The 18,728-nt window shown below is 42.5% G+C and overlaps 1 long non-coding RNA gene across 3 annotated transcripts in view; it reads right to left on the reverse strand.

The window, feature by feature from the left end:
• Positions 1–889: 889 nt before the first annotated feature.
• LOC113185597 (uncharacterized) overlaps positions 890–18,728 on the reverse strand; it is a 102,788-nt gene continuing 84,949 nt past the window's right edge. For all 3 annotated transcript variants that reach the window (XR_013343386.1, XR_013343385.1, XR_013343388.1), the window contains one exon: positions 890–1,055. This is a non-coding gene — a long non-coding RNA (uncharacterized LOC113185597). The remainder of the gene's footprint in view (positions 1,056–18,728) is intronic.

Here is an 18,728-nt window from a genome sequence, read left to right on the forward strand (position 1 = left end):
AAGTTTCATAAGGTTTTTTACTTTATCAATAGTGGCCACCATTGTTTTTGCTTCTCTAAATTTGAGGTCATACCAGTTGCAATTAATTCACCTGGCTGTAGGGTATGAGGGCACATGCCTATATTGCCAGCAGCTCAGGAAGCTGAGGCAGAAGGATTGCAAGTTCAAAGCCAGCCTCAGCAACTTAGCAAGGTCCTAAGTAACCTAGAGAGACCTTGTCTCAAAATAAAAAAAATAAAAAGGGTTGAGGATGTAGCTCATTGGTTGAATGCCCCTGGGTTCAAAATGTTGTGAAACATAAAAGATATTTATCACATACTTCCAATGATCAGTCTACTCAGAATTAAAAGGCATTGGCCTATAATTCTAACATGAATTTGTAGACAATTGAACTCCTACTCTTGGTTCTGACAGAATCCTACAAAAACAAGATATTAATTTGAACATTAATAGTTATTATAAATTGCTATAATGTAGCAAAAAATAAAAATCTATGTATTAAAGGCTTGGTCCCCAGAGTGATATCATCTGGAAGTGGTAGAATCTCTGAGAGGTAGGGCCTACTGAGAGGTTCTTAGGTTATTGGAGGTGGGCCCTCAAAGGAAACTGTGGGACCCCAGCTCCTTCTCCACCATGTTATGCAGCACTGCCAGAGACCCAAAGACAAAGGGCTAGCCAATCATGGACTGGAATCTCCAAAACTGTGAGTCCAAATAAACCCTTTCTCTTCATAAATTAATTATCTCAAGTATTTTATTATAGTAACAGAAAACTGACTAACTCAGGAATGTTATGAAAATAAACAAAGATGTTGAATATGAAAGCATTCTAGACTTTTAGATGATTTCACATAAAACCAAGCTGTTGCATTAATATTCTTTTATTTTATTTCAAAAACTCTAATTCATCCGGTATAGTATAACAAGAAAGACACAGAATTCATCATTATTTATACCTCAGGCTCAAAAGTTATGTCCTGCTTACATTCCCAAGAAATTTTATTGTTGACTTTTCTTCATTTGAACGCAAAAGAGGTCAGTCAGTGAAACATTCTCCTGCAATAGAATAAAATTGGTTTTTTAAAATTATATATTTTTATAAATAAGTAATAAATGAGTATTTAAAGGAATACATAAACTTTCATTCCCACTGATGTCTCCATCCTCCCTCTGCCTTTATCCGGGTCTCTGTGGTTTCTTTCACTTTTCCAGTGTTTCATCATATGTGAAAACAAATGCAAATAGTACTATTGCTTTCCTTTTCATACACAAAGTAACATACTCTGCTTTGTGCTCTACCTTGCTTTTTTTTTTTTTTTTTTTTTTTTTGAGCCTAACATTATACCTTGAGCGTTGGGGTATAGCTCAGTGGTAGAACACTTGCCTCATATGTGCAAGACCCTGAGTTTGATTCCTAGCACCGCTGAACAACAACAACCATAAGTAATAAAAATAACATATCTGAGTAGAGACCTTCAATAGGAAGACATTTACTGTAAACATAGGACATGATGATACTGGCATTAAATAAGAAAATTTTTTTAAAACTTTTGTCTCACAACAAAAAAATGATAACTGGGCTGGGCCTATAGCTCAGTGGCAGGGCACTTACCTAGCATGTGTGAGGCACTGGGTTTGATCCTTAGCACCGCATACAAATAAATAAAATAAAAACATTCTGTCCATCTACCACAAAAATGGTTTTTAAAATAACTATGTGAGGCAATGAATACGTTGATTAACATGATTTAACCATTTCCCAGTGCATGTATATATCAAAGCATGGTGTATGCCATAAATACATATTTTATTAGTCAAAAAAGAAAATAAATAAATAAAAATAAAATCTTAAAATAAATAAATGGAGCACCCTGCCCATCTATTCAGCCCCACCCCCACCCAACCCAAATTCCTTATCTTGGTTCTGCCACCAGACATTGAAACCAGTTTCTGCTCTTTTTTTGGCAAAACAGCTCGACCAGTTGAGGGGTTTGTGTTTTTTTCCCCCCAATGCTGGAGATTGAACCCAGGACCTTGCACCTGCTGGTCAAGTGCCCTGCCACTGAGCTACACCTGCCAGATTGCCTTTCACGCCTGCCTCCTGGTTAGGTGTGGACATGCAGTTAAATTCCATTGGATAGAATGGGAGGAGAGTATCTGAGCATCATTTCTAGGTCCAACTCATAACCAAACCCCCCCAGATCCTCCATGTTCTCTCCCATCTATCAACAAAATGCCAATGCCTAGAATGTCCCCCATAAGCTGCAAGTTGAAGATGACAGAATCACCAAGTGGAAGGAACTGGGTCCTTGAATTACCATTTAGAAGCAAGACACCCACCATCAGAAATAACCATTTTGGGTGTATATGGTGAGGAAAAAAGCTTCCTATCATGTTTCATGAGCCACAAGACATTGTGGGGTTGATTGTTACAGCAGCCAGTATTGCCTTCATTAACACAGACAGCAATCTCAAAGTGCCTTCATCTAATCTTCTGTGCAAGGCATGAAAGCATGAATCTCTTCCACAACATTCTACATTACTGCTCATCCTGTCTGACATGCTTTGAATATTACGTGAATTTTCCTGTTGAGGTGGTAGAACCTTTAAAAGGTGGGACCTATTAGAAGATAATGAGGACGTAGGGTACTAAACAGAATAACAAGGCTGGTCTCGTGGAATGGATTAGTTCTTCTGAGAATGGGTTTTTATAAAGCAAGTTTGACTGTCTCAACTCTCTGTCTCTTGCTTCCTGTCTGGCCATGTGTTCTCTCTCTCTCTCATTCACACTTCCACCATGATGCCATCTGCCATGTTGGGATGTAATGCGATTGCCAGAGGCAAGCAGAGACTGGTACCGTCCTCTGGGACCTCCACAACTGTGAGGGTATTTAAGCCTCTTTCCTTTACCGAGCGTTGGGTACTTTGTTATAGTAACATAAAATGTACTAAAACACAATCCCTGCGTATAAATGATCACAGAACCTCAACTGGACTGCAGTTCCTTTGGAGGAAGTGACTCTGTTAGTCATCTTTGTATCTTTAGTACCTAACATGTCTGGCATATGGCAGGTACTCAATGAATGCCTTTGGATGAATAAAGGAATATTGGAACAACTCCAAAGGTACAAAATTATTTCACTGTTGTATTAGTCAGTTTAATACACTTTGATCAGCTTAAATGATTAGAAAATTAGTTATATGGAGCTAAACTCCACCACCCTTTAACTTGTAACAATTTATGATCACTTTTGTGGGCACACGAAATCAGTCTGAACCCTCTTTGAGACAGCACTTCAACTGTTTGAGGATACCCATTCCCATCTCTTCCATGACAGATCCTCTAGCCTTCAGGGTAAGTAGACTAATGCTCTTTAATTGTCCTAAGGTTACAGTTTCTAGAACTGTCATCACCATCTTTGCCCTCCTCTGAACACACTCAGGTTTGCCATTGCTCTTCCTTCAATGGGTACTCAGGATGGACGTACTCTTGACATGCACCTGACCAGCTGGTATTGGAACCCATTGCCTCTCTTGGAAACCATCCTTCAGTTAAAGCAGCCTAATCTCTTAAGACGGCCATATCACCTGTTAAATCTCCCTGAGCTTGTGATCAAGCTTTCTACCTCTCCTCTCTCCTCAAAACACCTGGGGGTGCACATCTTTTGACGTAGAATGACTCATAGCAGCTATGGGAATGTAAAGCTTCCCAGAAACATCAAGCTTGTCGAACAACATGAAAGGGTACAGGTAAATTTTTCTCAGTTGCACTAAGCTTATCCACAGGTATCTGAATACTGTGCAGTGAACCGGGATATACAGACCAAGGACTGTAGCAGCCAAAGAAAGAAAAAAATCAGGCACAGCACCAGCAAACAAGAACAAAACAGTGGGCGCTGTGTGCTTTTCTCCAAGGTACTGCCTAGCACCTTCTTAAGCTAAGGGATAATGACCATGAAACAGAGACATGCATTTCATTCAACAGAAAAGCCTGGTTTGATGTGTTGTCAATTTCTTCATCTCATTTTGCACACTGTACAACCGCACCTTCCCCAAATACCCTCAGCCATCGGGTAAATAAATACTGCTTCCTGGGGGAATCAAATCATGTCTGTATGTCTCTTGCCCGTGATCACTTTCTTATAAAGCAGACATCTTATGTGCTTTGCGCTGATTAATTTCTCCTGCTATTTCTGCCCCACAGCTCTCAATCCATGCCTCAGAGGCTGGGATCACCTCCCACCTTAGACCAAGATTCTGCATGTTATTATTTGACCTCCTTTGAAAAACTCTTTGCCAGCTTTATAACCCGATCCGGGCACACCCCCCATCGGGGCCTGCATTTCCTGTGGATGATGCGATGGTTTCCTAGGTGACAGTGGGAAGGAATAGACCTGTTAGCTTGTGGCTTCTGACTCACCCACTGCAATGGACGTCACAGAATCCTGGCTGAACAAGTGGATGCTGATAATAAGCTTGTGCTTAAGGTAGAAGCAGGGCACTAGTGGTTAAAACAACCCCATTGTACCAGCAAGCCAACAGACCCACAGAAATGCCGGATCTGGAAAAACAACAGATCTGAAGCCTCTCTGAACTCTCAGTCGTACATGAATTCACAGTGGAGTCCTATTTACAACACCAGTGTTCTGCTCCGTTCCCTGTAGAATTTCCTTTTCTTTTCTGGAATGTAGAAATGTCAGGGTTCTCTAATGAAAGGACATTTGGTATCTGGAGAGGGAGAGGTGGAAACAAGTCAAAAACTCATCAAAAGGCTCCTTATGAAGGTGACAGCAGCTTTTGAATTTTCACATTTGTTCCCCGAGATAAAGTAAGCTCACACAGTGGACTAACCGATCATCGGAGTCTAGAATGAAAAATATATTCTAATGAGCAATAAATCTTCAGAAAGTTGATTTCATGAAGCCTGAGGAGCAGGACGCAGACAGACAGACACACACACACACAGAGACTGACTTCGTAACTACCTTTCTGTGAAATGATCCCAGGCATGCACAAGTCAAAGAAAGCTGTCTAGAATAAAAATCCAGAGTTCCTTTGTCCTTTGCATCAGCACCAGTGAAGACTGAATGAATTCTTAAGATCCTTGAATTCCTTAAATGACCAGCAAACCTAAAGGTTCCCAACTGGAGATAATGCATCTTGTTTTCCTCTGGGCCTTGAGGGATGCTTTAAATAGCATCAGCAAGCATCCAAATGAATTAGACAGCAAATGTAGGTTAGCTTTATTTAGACAGATAAAGACACGCAGAGAAAGTTGTCTGGTTCAAGGGCAGTGCAGCCTGACACGACAGCATTTATCAGAGGAGGGGAAACTGCTTCGGGTGAGAAAGGTATTTTGGGCAAAGAGCAAAGTTCCTTGGCTCTCCAGGGGAAGAGAGGCTAAGATCCTTCAGTGCAGAAGAGCAGAATTTAAGAATGGCCTGCAACTCATTGACAGAAAGAGCTACAGATCCACGACGTTAAACAGAACGTAACATCTCCTAGTTCACACCTTGTCTTTCCTCCTGCCCATTCCTTGAGAACGCCATCAGAAGAGAACACAAGCTGGGCCAGGGAGTTTGCGCAATTCCTCTGGAGCAATGTTTTAGATTTTGGGCAAATTCCAAGTCAGGAAATACCGTCTTCCCTCCATACCCATAGGGGATTGGTTTCAGGACCCCCTTGGGATAACAAAATCTAAGAATTGCTCCAGTTCCTTATATAAAATGACATAGTATTTGCATATATCCTATGCAAATCTTTCTGTATGCTTCAAGTCGACTTTAGATTACTTAAAATACCTCAGCAATGTAAATGCTATATAAATAGGTGCTATACTATATTGTTTGGGAAATAATGACAAGAAAAACAGTGTATATGTTCAGGACAGATGCAATTTTTTTTTAAATCAAAGACTTCGAATGGTTGAAATGGAATGGTTGGTTGAATCCAAGGATGCTGGACTGTGGACCCAGAAAGCCAACTGTATGTCCAGGTGGAGGGCCCCTAGAGATGTGGAAGTTCAGAAAGCAGAGAAACGGGCGAATGTGGGAACTTTGACTCGTTATCAAAAATATTGTTTGAAAAAATGTTGCAGCTCATGGGTTTGGTCTTTCTCTCCCTCTTCCTTGCCCACTCCTTTGAATTATTTTCTAAAAATAAATGTTTATTTCTATATATTTTCTGAAAATAAATGCTATATGGAAGGTAGTGGATCTAGAAAAAATAAAACTTAATGCTTCTGTTTGTTTTTATTATGATGTTTATGATTTCTTCTCCAATTTTTTTACTGGTTTCCTCTCAGTTGCAAAAGCCAAATGACATTTGTTATCATAAAATACAGCAGCTTGTAGCCCCAGTAGTAATTAGTTTTAAGAAGAAAAAGGTCATTTCAAATTAGTGGATTTTTATTATTTGAATAGATTATAGCCCTAAACATTTAATAATTTTATGAATAAACCTATTTTTTCCCAATTTGTGGATGTGTGTGTCTGTGCACACGTGTGATATGTGGTGCTGGGGATTGAACCCAGGGCCTTGGACATGTTAGGCAAGTGGTCAACCACTGAGTTACATCCTCAGTCCCCTAATGAATTTTTTGTTCCTAAAGTAACACTGAAAAAAAGATATATATATATATATATATATAAATATATAGTTTAATTTATATATAATAACCATATATATAAAGTTTATATACATAAATAAACTTTAAAAATTAAAAACTTAGTTTTGAATGTATTTTCATTTTTTCCCCCAACTAATTTTATAGATATTTTCTTTAATCTCACAACTTCTGAAAATCAAAAGGAAAATATGCTATAACCCTATCATGAAGCCAAATCTAAACCTCATTTTGAATTAGGCATTCAAGCTGCTTTCATTATACTTATTCCTTCACACATTCCATCCATTTCTTCCTTCCACATTATTAAAAAAAATTTTTTTTTAGTTGAACATGGACACAATACCTTTATTTTACTTACTTTTTATTTTATGTGGTGCTGAGGATCAAACCCAGTGCCTCATGTGTGCAAGGCAAGTGCTCTACCACTGAGCTACAACTCCAGCTCCCCCTCCACATTATTAGGGAGCACCCACTGTATATACACAGAGCAAAAGGCATACTTGGTTGTTCCATTTCCTCATTTCTGGCTGCTTGTCTTTGTCTGATTGACCTAAGTAAGCTTCTTTCTACATTTGCTAGTCAACTAGTGTATGTGCTTAAAACTTTATTCAGTTGAGAATTACTTTAGCCAGAGCACATGATATTTGCCCAGTCCACTGCCAAAAATTCAATATACATTTAACTATTGGCAAAATTGGCAACTCAGTTAATCATTTGATGTCATTACAATTCTAGAAAGGTGATAGAAAGCCAATAACCCTGACTATACTTATAAAGAAATAGATTCAAAAAGCTTAGCTGAGCCCCAGATGCAAAGTTCATCCCAGAATTACATCACCTTTTCATAAAACCCCCACATCTTGGGGCTGGGGCTGGGGCTCAGTGGTAGAGTGCTCACCTAGCACGTGTGAGGCGCTGGGTTCGATCCTCAGCACTACATAAAAATAAATAAATAAAACAAAGATATTGTGTCCAACTACAACTAAAAAAATTTTTTAAAAAATAGAACCCCTACATCTAAAACCAGTCCTATATATTTTTTTAAATGAGTGTAGTTATGAGAACCTAATCAAAAGGAAAACTATCCTTTTAATTTTTTCAGTAAAGGGACTAACATTTCTACTTTAACTGAAATGAAAAAAAGTGAATAACATCCCTGGGATCTCTATTTCTTGCTTTGATATCTTCAGTCACTTTGCTATTATTCGAACACCTTTATTATAATTTCTCAGTTTGTGCTAATAGTAAGGAGACCTTTGAAATGTTCTTCAATAAGTCAGTTTCATAACTGGTTTTTAATAGTTTTAAGTGCTGCAGGAAAAAGAAACTTTAAATGCAGCTAGAGAGCAAAGTTATAATCAATCACTGAACCAAATAAATAAAATATGATGTATGTAATTTTTTTAAAAAATAGAGCAATTTTTGTTTGTGGGTGGCTCTCTCTGGTTGTTCTTCACTTTTGCCGCACAAAATATTATTTTGGTAATCTTATTACACACTGTAAAGAGGAAAACAGTGTAACAGTATTTGCCTAGGTAAAATAGGAATAGCACATTTTATTTTTATTTTATGACATTTGTGGCTCTTCAGCATGACATTGGCATTCTTCCTCTTCTGATGCAACTTCCTCCTCTGTTTTTGTTTTGGTCGGGGCTGTTTCAACCTCCCCCTTTCCTGCCCGTGAGGTCCTGAGCTGCCACTTTGTTTTCAGCATCTCCACTTCTGTTTTCGGTGGCAACACCTACATGTAAACATCTAGCCGCCCATCCACAAGGACACACACCCACACGCTCTCAACTCACACAAACACCACGCACAAGTCACACACACACACACAGCCTGGCTCGTCCAGCCTCCCCCAGGGAGCTCAAACCGATCCAGCTGTTCTCTAGCCCTGGCAACAAAAACAGCAGCAGGCTCCCAGTGTCACTTCTCTGACACTAAAAATGCTGCTTCGAAGGAAGCTCTCATGGCCATTGGAGCAAGGAGAAGCTGGCTGCACAGCTGAAGTCAAAGATGGCAGAGCCAGTGCTGGAGGCTGCACGGAGGGATCAGAGGGGAAGGATCAAGGCTTTGCCCTGACTGGGCACACTCGTGTACCGATATTTCAAGACTCAGTCCAGGTCATCCTCTCTCTCAAGCTTTTCCTGCAGTGCTATCTCCTCCTCTGCACCCCTATAATCCTGGTTTAATTAGATGAGTTGTCCCAAGTCAACCTGCAGCAAGCACATTGGATTGAAAACTTCAAAACGCTGGGGCCTTGGCTGATTCATCTTTCATTTTAGCACCTGGCACCTGGTGGGCATCCACACTCTCCATCCATGGGGGAGACGGCTACCTACTTTTGATGGAGGGAGGAAAGGAAAGGGGTCCTCCCTGGCACATCTTCCTCTCTTTCCAGTTAAGATTGGCAGTGAAGAGGTGACATTACGCCATGGATGACATGTGACATTAACTGAGTAAAGAACACCAGCTGCCTCACCTTCATCCCGACCACTGAGAGAACAACAACAACTTCTACTACTACTACTTCTTCTTCTTCTTCTTCTTCTTCTTCTTCTTCTTCTTCTTCTTCTTCTTCTTCTTCTTCTTCTTCTTCTCCTTCTCCTCCTCCTCCTCCTCCTCCTCCTCCTCCTCCTCCTTCTTCTTCTTCTTCTCCTTCTTCTTCTTCTTCAAATTTTTTTAGTTGTAGATGAACACAGTATCTTTATTTTTATGTGGTGCTGAGGATCAAACCCAGGGCCTCAAACGTGCAAGGCAAGCACTCTACCAGTGAGCCACAACCCCAGCCCATCTTCTTCTTTTTTAATTTTTTTTTTTTTTAGTTGTAGATGGACACAATGCCTTTTTAAATTTGGTTATTTTTATGCGGTACCAGGGATTGAACCCAGTGCCTCATGCATGCTAGGCAAGCGCTCTACCACTGAGACATAACCCCAGCCTCATTGAGAGAACTTCTAATGACCAATAAATAAGTCCAATGCCATCCCCCCAAAAAATAGCCTTTTAAAAACTTGCAAGTGTGAATGAGAAGAAATGCTTCCATCAAGGAAGGCTGTGTGAGTAATGGGAGAACATGGCACCTGTCTTTTAAATTGGTTAATAAGATTTAAATTGTTTTAACATCAGGAGAGGATAAGGATGAGATGGAACTATGTTAGGTTCTTTACTTTAAAGATCTCATTTTAATTTGCACAAAAACCCATAGAAGTCAGCTTATTGTGTTCATTTTACCTGCAAAGTAAAGGTGGGAAAGGATGGTGACCGGGAAGCGGTCGTAGTACTAACCTCAGCAGAACTTAGGTTTAAACCCAAATCTAACGACTCCCCAATCCTTTCTTCACTCCTTTTGGTTCCTCTGTGTTAAAAATATTGACATCTTTTCAGAGAGGCTGAAAAACAAAGATTAAATATTTATTGAGCACTGACCAGAGGGTCACACATGAGGATGGGGATAGAAAAACAAAATCACCCTCCAACCAAAGAGCTAAGTATCAAGTGCAAGGCTGATGGAACAGGCTGAAAATCAGACAACAAAATAGGGTTACAGGAAAGGGGCTGGGCGTGGCTGTTGGAGAACCAAAGGAAGGTTGCTTGGCCCTGGTTGTTGAGGGAGGGTAGGAGACCCCACAGAACACAGGAAGATGGTTCTGAGCAGGTGCTAAGCAGGGCAGGTGCCAAATGCCAATGTCTCGGCTTGGCACAGAATCACGAGCCACCACACAGCTTTGTAGGTTCAAACAGCAATTCTTTATTCCCCATCTCACACCAGCCTCCACACAAGCTCAGGGGAAATTCTAATCTCCCGCACAATTCATGTCCTAAATACTTTCTCTCCACGAGAACTCAGCGGGAACTCAGGCAGCAGGCACGCCCTACTCCCAGCAGGAATAATCTTCAACCTCCAACTTCCCTAAAACTCCTATTGTCACGCCCTAAACCCAAGGACGGGGATATTTCCTGCAGGATACACCCTAATCCTGGATCCACACTGGTCATTGAGCAGGGTCACCTTTCTTAAACACACAAGCAAGGTCGCAGCAAATCTCCAAGGCAAGTCCATTTAACATGGGGTACGCTGGCAAGGATTACAATGCGTCATTCCTACTTGGCAATGGCTCTCAGCAGGCAGGGGTGGGGCAGAGGAGTAGGGAGTGAGGGAATGGGTCACAGGAGTAGGGAGGAAGAGGTCACCTGAGTTCATCAGGGCTGGCATGGTGCAAGGTGAAGACAGAACCAGGCCTCAGAAGGTTTTGAATAAGACCCTGAACTGAAGACAGGGACACACGGAAGGTTTTTGAGTAGGGGAAGGCAATCATTCAATCAAATTCGTGACTAAAACATTCCAAGGTATTGCTGAATCCATCTGACACCAGATCATAAGTACACAAAGTACACAAAGCAGAAAAAGATAGAAAAATCAATATTCTTTTGTTGTTGTTGTTGTTTAGTTGTTGACGGACCTTTATTTTATTCATTTATTTATATGTGGTACTGAGAATCAAACCCAGTGCGTCACACATGCCAGGCAAGTGCTCTACCACTGAGCCACAACCCCAGCCCCAGAAAAATCAATATTCTTAATCAAGACTCAAACAAATCAAAACTCCCAACAATTAAAAAAAAAATAGAAAAAATAAAGGAAGGCCTGCTTACTTCTGAGGAATCACAGCAAAGGAGGGAATCTGTGCCTGAACACAGGAGCTCAACCCTGGCCTACCTCTCCCTGCTGTGATGGCTCCACATGGCCCCATGCTAATGACTCCTGAGACCATCTCAACCACCAAAACCCCGGGGCGGCAAATCCAGCCCCATTCTCCCCCAGAGAAAAAAATTCCAGCAGGGAATTGACAATCCCTGTCACTTCCTTCCTATCTAGAAGCCGGCCCATGAGGACTGCTGCCCTGTTTCACCGGATCACACCAGATACCCTGGCTAGAATGGGAACCAGATCCTGCTGGCTTGATTGAGTTAAAAGGAACAGTGCCAGGCCATCTAAAAGTCTCTCAATAGCTTGATGGCTTCAGAGAGGCCTTGGTGGCTCTGAAAGGCCAGCGGCCTGTCTCAGCTCCCGGGGTTAGGGAGGAGCAGGATGAATCCCCTAGCACAGAATCCAGAAGCCCTGGAGGCCAGCAGTTCTGAGAGACTGCAGAGAGGGCTTGTTTACATTTTTCTCTGGGGCTGAAACCCATCTATTTAAACTTTAACCAGAGGCAATTATAAAACCGTGGTGAGCCAGAGAGAGATGGCAGCCTGCGCAAGCCGGCAAGTCAGATGCCAGGAGTCTGGCACTGAGCGGAGGGAAAGAGAGGAGAATATTTTTGAGAAAGGGATCAAGGAAAAACAACAAAGGAGGCTTGGGAAGCAAAAGGTGTCGCCCAGGCAGCTGGCGTTCAGAAGTAGAGTAGGGAGGACAGAGGTGAGGGCAGGAGGTGGGAAGGGGGACGGGCCAGGGAAGAGAGCAGCCTCTGATGGCTGTCACCGTCCCACCGGTTCAAAAGTCCCTCCCGCAACATCTGACAGTCACAGTTCCACTGTTTGTTCCCTTTTTTCCCTCCTCTTGGGTCAAAAGTGCACTAACCCAGAGAATCAGCAGCAAAAAGAAGCCAGCCCCGGGGCAGGCACTTCCGGCCTGCCAGGACACAGGCCCTCTTCCCCGAAGGCCAAGTCTCCTCCTCTTCAGTTCAGGTTTTCCTGGCAGAGACCCACCTTGGAGCCTTGACCATCAGCCCAGTGACGTCAGAGGAAATACCCCACTGGACAAAGGCCTCGACTCCAGTTGCCTAAACTGAACCCCCATGCCTACCGGGATCTGGGCCCTAGATTTAGTGAATCCTGCAAACCGGACACTGTGGCTCTAAAGCAAAGGTTTTTATTCTGGACTTGAGGACACCTGTGGGCCTGGCCCTGACACCAGGGCCAATTTCAGATGCATATCCACACGTAGGAAGGTCTACTGGACCACAGCTGCTATAGACAGAATGCATTCCCCCAGATTGATATGTTGAAAACTTCATTACTAAAGTGATAACATTAGGAGTAGGATTTGGGGAAGTGATTAGGTCATGAGGCCAGAGTCCTCATGAATAGGATTAGTATCTTTAGGAAAGAAGCCCCAGAAGCTGGGTGTGGTGACTCATGCCTGTAATCCTAGTGACTGAGACAGGAAGAGCACAAATTTGAGGCCAACTTCAGCAACTTAGTGAGACCCTGTCCCAAAATAAAAAATTAAATGTCTGGGAATGTGGTTCAGTGATAAAAGCACTGCTAGTTTCAATCCCCAGTACCAAAAAAAAAAAAAAAAAAAATCTACCACCAACAGCAAAAACCCAGAATGCTGCTTTTATCCTTTGACCATGTGAGGACACAGTGAGAAGATGGCTCTCTATGAACCAGAAAGAGGCCCTCGTCAGACACCAGATCTGCCAGTGCCTTGATCTTGGACTTTCAGCCTCTAAAAATCGTGATCATAAACTACCTGGTCTCTGATATCATGTACTAAGACAGCAGACCCCCGAAATCCCGCTCACAGCAGGGAACCTGACATTCCACTCCTACTCTTAAACTTTTCAGTTTTGATATCCCCAGGAAGATAAAAATGCAATGTGCAGAGAATTCAGATGTCATAGCAAGAATTCACTTCCTACTACTTCCAGACAGCTTAGCTTTGGGGCCCTGTGGGAAGAGGATCTAGGAAAAGCATTCTGGGGGCGGAGAAGGCCTTGGGAATTACCAGCAGGAAGCTGGCAGGAGGCATGGAAGAGCTGGAGACATTTCTCTGTGTATAACAGTGAGGCCCAAACACAAGTCAGAGGTTCACAGCAGAAAGACAAGTCACCCTGCCTTTCTGTAAATCCTTCTCTGCTCGCCCAGTTCTCACCAGGGAAACCAGTACAGGGAGGGACCTGAGGAAGGGCAGAGGACTAGGAAAGCACCCTGGGATGTTCAGGTCCCCACCTGGAATCCCAGGGTAAGGAGGCCAAGGTCACGGGCTTCTCTCCAGACCCATTTGCTACACTCACCGGAAGGTCTGTCCTCCAGCTCCGAGCCACTCCAGCCAACTATCTAAAAAATTCATGACCCTGTTCCCAAGGGCCTGGAAGACTCCTTGCGAACTCACCCTGATTGGTGACAGATCCCAAGATCGTCTCCTTGTTTGTGTGGAGGCAGGGCACTTCATACAAGGATGAAGAGTTTGTGATGTGCTGAAATTTTATGTCTTAAAGTCTGTATGGGTAGAAATTGCTTCCTTATGCCCTGATTCTGGAAGAGAAAGAAAGTCAGATACTGAGGTCTCCTACAGAAGGGGACGCCTATGAACCTGTGACAGCCAGCGGACATCCCAGGAGCCACGTGGACATTTCAGAGGGATGTGCATATGGCCCAACACCCAGCAGAGAGTGTGATACTTGGGGAGAGAGATTTTGTAAAATCAGGCATGGAATCTCCAAGGGAATGCTGGGGAACTGTACATAAACCAGTAGCAAAGAGTAGTAGGTTAAAAGAGTGGATGCAGGAGCCAGGCTGTGAGAGATTAGCTCTGTGATCATGAGCAAATCATTTAACCTTTCTGGGCCTGAGTTTCCTCATCCATAAAAATTCAGACAATAGTAGATCCCAAGTCATAGAGTGGTTGTAAGGATTAAATAAGTTAATATTTAAAGGATTGAGTTAATATTTAAAACAGTGTCTGTCACATAATGAGAGATACGTAAGTGGAATGTTTAAAAAGTAATATAATCAAATCTCCACGCCTGGACACTGGTTGTTTCCTAATTGACAAAGTCTTGGGTGGGCTCTGTGCGTACCCTCCCATCATTCCAGCAGGAGAAGGCAGAAGAAAGGCATCCGGACAATTTTCTCCTGCAGAAAAGGTAAGGCACCTTTGCTTCATTCTGACTTCTAACAATGTGCACACCCAGACCAAGGCCCAGCCAGAAGGAGAAGCTCTGTCCAGTGCGTGGACCAGAAAATGGGAATCCCCCCACCCAAGTCCCTCAGACCCTCGCCAGCTCCCTGCCTGTACATCGCCAAACGCTGCACACAGCTGTCCCCCATGGATACCCTGCACCAAGCCAGGGTTCCAGAACCTAAGGAGTAGCGCTCCGAGAACCTCCCATGGGGCTCCTGGGATGTCTGCTGGCTGTGGTGGCTCCACAGTGTGCATCCCACAGAAGACGTCATAGAAGGGGAGGAGGAGCAGAGAAGCCGGCAGGTGGCAGGAAGAAGGAAGGATCATGGCGAGAGGAAACCAAACATACCAGGAAAAAAAAGTAGAAAAGCCTAAGTAAGTACAAGAAAACTTTTTTTGTCTCTCTATTTTTGGCCAAGTGAAAAAAAAAAAAAAAAAAAAACCAAGAGACTCAGACAGAGCCCGTGAAGGGAAGGAACCAACTGACAAACTGCAGAACTGTGAAATGCATGTTAATTACCCCACCCTCCCTCCTGCGCTGGGCTGCAACCAGAGCCCACAAGCCATTTGTACCTTGGCCTCAGAATGATTTCATTTTACAGATTTCCTTCCACTTTTTTTGTTTCTTTTTCCTTTTTCTTACAAAGGCCATCACAATTCTATTCTGTTTTGGGAAGTAGGAACAGGATCTATCTTTAGGGAATTTAAATGCCAAAGAGCTCAGATAAGCATAATTGAGAAGCAAAGCCTAGTTGGTGTGATCGAGACAAATATTCAATCACAAATATTTGAAATTCTTCCCCTTTGTGCCCCGAGGAGAGAAGTGCCTTTGTTTGCTGAACGGGCTCCTAGAACTACGTGGCCTTTGTCCTGCTGTGGAGGACACTGGGCAGGGAGAGACACCAAAGGAAGGCAAAATATTAGTCAAGTGCCTACGACTTATCAGGCCTTCTGCTAGAAGCTAGGAGTGAACCCTCAGGAACCCAATGATCATTTTCTTTCTTTCTTCTTCTTCTTCTTTTTTTTTTTTACTTAATAAAGTTGTGGTAAAATACACAAAATGTTCCTTGTTAACCATTTTTAAGCATACAGTTCTAAAGTGTTAAGAATAATTCCCATGGTGGTGACATCTCCAGAAATCGCCCCATCTTGTAAAATTGAAACTGAACATGCATCCAACACAGTAAACCGCTCCCATTTCCCTTTCCACCCCCAGAATCTCTACTTTCTGTTTCTATGGATTTAATTACTTGAGCTCCCTCCTAGAAGTGGAGGCAGCCAGTTGTTTGTCTTTCTGTAACTGGCTTATTTCACTCAGCATGATATCTTCAAGGTTCGTCCACGCTGTAGCCTGTATCAAGAATTTCTCTTTCTTTTAAAGCTGAGCAGTATTACATCCGATGTGTAACAGACTTGGCCTGTCCATTCCTGACCGTGGATACTTGAGTTGCTTCCACCTCTTGGCTATTGTAAATAAGGCTGCTATGAGCACTGTCTTAGTCAGATTTTTAGCTGCTGTGACTTAAAAGACCCAACCAGAACAATCGTAGAGGAGGAAAAGTTTATTTGGGGGCTCATGGTTTCAGAGGTCTCAGTTCATAGACAGCTGGCTCCATTCCTCAGGGCTCAAGGTGAGGCTGAACATCATGGCGGAAGGGTGTGGCAGAGGGAAGCAGCTCACGTGATGATCAGAAGCAGAGAGAGAGAGACTCCATTCACCAGATACAAAATATATACCCCAAATCCATGTTCCCAATGAACCACTTCCTCCAGCCACCTGCCTCCAGTGCCCACTCAGTTAATCCCATCGGGGATCAATTCACCGACTGGGTTAAAATCATTTCTCCTCTAAACCTTTTTGCATTGTCCCACACATGATCTTTTGAGGGACACCTCAAATCCAAACTACCATAAACACAGCTGTACAAATTTAACACTCTTTAAAGAAGCTTATTCCATCATATTTGTACTATTTGTTTACCCATCCTTTGGCCCACCTGAAGTTTTAGCTGCACAGGAACCTGTTATTTATCCAGGTATGCCCACTTCCCGTACAGTGTGGGCACATAGTAGGAACTCAAAAATATTTGTTCAACAAAATATTTTTACACTTCTTAGTCTCCAGTATTGCAGCTGGCTGCTTTACATATTTTAATAAATAAGTTTTGCAATTTTAATGAATGTTATTTTGATTATATTTACATAGTAAGCTAGTTTATATAAGGAGATAAGTATTAAAAAAATCCAAATCTCAATCAAAATCCACTCTAGATGAAATGCCATTGACAATTCCTTCCCACTCACCTTGCTGAAAACCAACTTTTATTCCTGTCTTTCTTCCCCTGTTAGATCCTGAGGGTATTCATTAGGGGTCCCTCGGACAATGGAACATCCTGTTGAATAAAGCCAGGCATGGCTTTGGAGTTTGGTTTACTCAGCTCAAAATCTTTCCCTGGGGTTATTTTGGATGAGGCACAGGATCAACAACACCCAGCTCCATCTCTGGAGGAACTCACAGAATTATGGCTCTCTCTGCTTATTCCTGATTACTACTAAGTAAGAGACACTGGTTTTCTCAGGTACAGAAAATAGTGTTTATTTCCATTCCCTGTTAGCCAGATGACAAACAGAAACACAACTATAGTGTTTACAAAGCATAAGGAAGTTGTGAAAATTCTGTATTGTATTTGATGATTAAAAATGTATTGAAAGGGCTGGGGTTGTGGTTCAGCGGTAGAGCACTCACCTAGCTCGTGCGAGGCCCTGGGTTCATCCACAGCACCACATAAAAATAAATAAGTAAATAAACAAAAGGTATGTGTCCAACTACAATTGAAACATAAATATTTTTTGAAAATAGTATTGTATTTGATGATAACTACTGTTTTAAGTATCAGTAGTTGCAGAAGCTAGTTCTGTGCCCCTTTAAAAAATACATGTTGGAATCATAATTTCTAGTCAAGGTAGGATTTTTGTACCTAAGCCTTTGATGCTCATGCTCATCTCTACATACAAAGCAATGGTTATCATATTGGTCTGTTTTACATTACCCTAACAAAATCCCAGAGGCTGGGTAACCTCATTAAGAAAAGAGGTTTATGTAGTTCACAGTTCTAGAGGTTCAAGAGCCTGCATGTGGTGATAATCTTTTTGCTAGCAGAGTCCCAAAGTGGCACAAGACATCATGCGGCAAGAGACAAAGAGTACACGCATGTGTGTGTGTGTGTGTGTGTGTATGTGTGTGTGTTGTGTACATGTCCTCTGGTCTCTGTCCCTCTTCTTATAAAGTCACCAGTATTCAAATGAGGGATCCACCCTGATGACCTTAACCAATCCTGACCACATCCCAAATCCCCACCTCTAAATACTATAGTCAGATTTTTCACCCTCCAGATACCTCAAAATGGGGATTAAATTTCAACAGGGAATGCTGGTCACATTCAAAACAACAGTGATTAAAATATGACAAGAAAAATTAAAAGGCACAGTTAGCTCAATGTATAAGCTTTTCCATGGGTTAGAAACACAAAGCCATGAATGGAGCAGAAGATGGGGTTCCTGGGTCCCAAATCTGGAAGGTGGCCCAGGATGCCAGCGTGGGCTTCTGAGGGGCCAGGGAATGAGAACTGACTGCCTAGGGTGAGGAGGGTAGGTGGTAAGCCAGGTTCAGTGCCCAAAACCACAGGCCACACTGAGCCCCCACCCCATACACTCAGACCACCCGTAAAGAGGCTGGAATAGCTGCCTGATGCCTGGTGATGGGCCTCCCACCAGGGAATAATGAGGCCAGGAGAAAGTGCACGTGACAGGCAACTGGACCAAGCAACCACAGGCCTCCCTGATGGCCTCTATTCCTTTACTGCAAGTCTGAGAAGGAAAAGAAACTCTTCTTATTGTATAATATAATTGTCTATGAAGAAACTCAAACAGGCTCCATAGAAGTGGAAAAGAATTGTCTTTTTAGAATTAAAAGACAATTTGGCAAAGTTGATGGGTATAAGATCAGTTACAAAATTCAGTCTCTCTCTCTCTCTCTCTCTCTCTCTCTCTCTCTCTCTCACACACACACACACACACACACACAAACACACACACGTTGTTATTGTCGTGTTTGGGATTGAAACTAGAGATGCTCTACCACTGATCTACATCCACAGTAACTCCCCCTCCCCCGCCTTTTTTAAAATTT

The sequence above is a fragment of the Urocitellus parryii genome, chromosome 3 (genome assembly GCF_045843805.1).
Source record: "Urocitellus parryii isolate mUroPar1 chromosome 3, mUroPar1.hap1, whole genome shotgun sequence".
Taxonomy (NCBI): Eukaryota; Metazoa; Chordata; class Mammalia; order Rodentia; family Sciuridae; genus Urocitellus; species Urocitellus parryii.